This window comes from Otolemur garnettii, unplaced genomic scaffold (genome assembly GCF_000181295.1).
Source record: "Otolemur garnettii isolate 467f Iridium unplaced genomic scaffold, OtoGar3 scaffold00008, whole genome shotgun sequence".
In the NCBI taxonomy this organism is placed as follows: domain Eukaryota; kingdom Metazoa; phylum Chordata; class Mammalia; order Primates; family Galagidae; genus Otolemur; species Otolemur garnettii.
The window spans coordinates 5910588-5913135 of record NW_003852403.1 but is presented as its reverse complement, the minus strand read 5'-3'; the positions used below and the strand labels follow the sequence as shown (position 1 = coordinate 5913135).

The following is a 2548-nucleotide window of genomic DNA, read 5'->3' as shown; positions in this document are numbered from 1 at the left end:
TACAGGTTCTTTGCAAAGCTGTAGGGGAAAACCTGCAGTCACCAGTCCCATCTCTTGGGCAAAGGGCTGGATAATCACTACTCCAGGAGACCCCAATCCAATTTCACCTTATCTGCTCATCTAGCCAAACGGTGAAAAATAATGATGGGCTGGAATCAGCAGAAAAACTCTGGCAACATGAATAATCAGAGTAGATCAACTCCCCCGAGGAAGGACCAGTTGGACACACTGGAAGATCCTGTTCCTAAACAAATGGCTGAGATGTCAGAAATCAAATTCAGAATTTGGATTGAAAATAAGATTAACAGAACAGAGGTAAAGTAGGAATTAAAAATTCAAGGAGCATTTAAAAAGTCGTCTCAAGAATTCAATGAATTCAAGGACAAAATCGTCAAAGATTTTGACTCACTGAGGCAAGAAATTGCAGCCTTCAAAGATCTGAGAAATACAGTAGAATCCCTCAGAATGGAGCAGGCAGAGAAAGGATTTCTAACATTGAAGACAAAACTTTAGAACACTTCCAAATGCTCATAGAAGAAGAGAAGTGGAGAGCAAAAACAGATCATTCTCTCAGAGTGCTCTGGGACAATTTGAAGAAAACTAATATTCTCCTTATAGGAATTCCAGAAGGTGATGAGGTTGCTTCAAAAGGCCCAGATGTTCTAATCCAAGAGATAATAGAGTTAAGCTTAACAATTTGACAATTGGATTTAACAGTTATCTACAGGACATTTCATCCTAATAAAACTGAATATACATTCTTCTTGTCAGCCCATGGAACATACTCCAAAATTGATCACATCTCAGATCACAAGTATAAATAACCTCAGCAAATTTAAAAGAATAAAATCATTCCTTGCTTCTTCTTGGACCATCATGGAATAAAAGTTGAACAACAGGAATCTGCATACTCATACAGAAACATGGAACTAAATAACCTTATGCTGAATGATGGCTGGGTCATAGATTAAGGTGACCAGACACCCCACTTTTGGTGGGACAGACTCAATTTTTAACAATTTGTCCCATGTCCTGTGGCATTTTTCCAAAAATTGGGACTTTTTAAAAATGCTGCAGGATACAGGACAAATTGTTAAAAATCAGGACTATCCCTCCAAAAGCGGGACATCTGCTCACCGTATCATAGATGAGATTAAGAAGGAAATTACCAAATTTTTGGAACAAAACAATAATGAAGACATGGATCACCAGAACTTCTGGGAAACCACAAAGGCAGTCATAAGAGGGAAATTTATAGCATTGCCTTCCTCAAGAGAATGGAAAGAGAGGAAGTTAACAACTTAATGGGACATCTCAAGAAACTGGAAAAGGAAGAACGTTCCAATCCAAAACCCAGCAGAGGAAAAGAAATAACCAAAATTTGAACAGAATTAAATGAAATTGAAAACAAAAGGATTATACAACAGATCATAAATCAAAAAGTTGGTTTCTTGGAAAAGTCAATAAAAAAGATAAACCTTTGGCTAACCTAACCAGAAATAAAAGAGTAAAATCTCTAATTTCATCAATCATAAATGGTAAAGATGAAATAACAACAGATTCCTCAGAAATTCAAAAAACTCTTAATGAATATTAAAAGAAACTCTATTCTCAGAAATACAAACATCTGAAGGAAATAGACCAATACTTGGAAGCATGACATCTTCTTGGACTTAGCCAGAATGAAGTGGAAATGTTGAATAGGTCTATATCAAGCTCTGAAAAAGGATTATCTATCCAAAATCTCCCCAAAAAGAAAAGTGTGGGACCAGATGGCTTGACATCAGAATTCTATCAAACCTTTAAAAAGAAACTAGCTCCTATATTACTCAAACTTTTCCAAAATATAGAAAAATAAGGAATACTACCCAAAACATTCTATGAAGCAAACAGCACTTTGATCTCCAAACGAGGAAAAGACCCAACAAGAAAAGAAAATTATAGACCAATATCTCTAATGAATATTGATGCAAAATATTCAATAAGGTCCTACCAAACAGAATCCAGCAACACATGAAGCAAATTATGCACTATAACCAAGTGCATTTTATCCCAGGGTCTCAAGGCTGGTTTAATATACGTAAATATATAAATGTAATTCATCATATAAACAAAATTAAAGAGACCATATGATCCTCTCAATTGATGCAGAAATGGCTTTTGATAACATCCAACATCTTTTACAGATCAGAACACTTAAGAAAATAGGTGTATGACAGATATTTCTTAAACTGATAGAGACCTTTTACAGCAAATCCACAGCCTATATCATATTGAAAGGAGTTAAATTGAAGGCATTTCAACTCAGATCAGGAACCAGGCAAGGTCACCCATTATCTCCACTGCTTTTTAACATTGTAATGGAAGCCTTAGCCATTGCAATCAGACAAGAAAAGGTAATAAATGGTATCCAAATAGGGTCAGAGGACATCAAACTTTCACTCTTTGCTGATGATATGATTGTATATCTGGAAACCCCCAAGGATTCAACTACAAAACTCTTAGAAATGATCAAGAAATACAGCAACGTCTCAGGTTACAAAATCAA

At 35.6% G+C, this 2548-nt stretch overlaps 1 pseudogene; it reads left to right on the top strand.

Annotated features, from left to right (window-relative positions):
* Nucleotides 1-2548, top strand: part of LOC100958012 — a 14199-nt pseudogene that overhangs the window by 1002 nt on the left and 10649 nt on the right.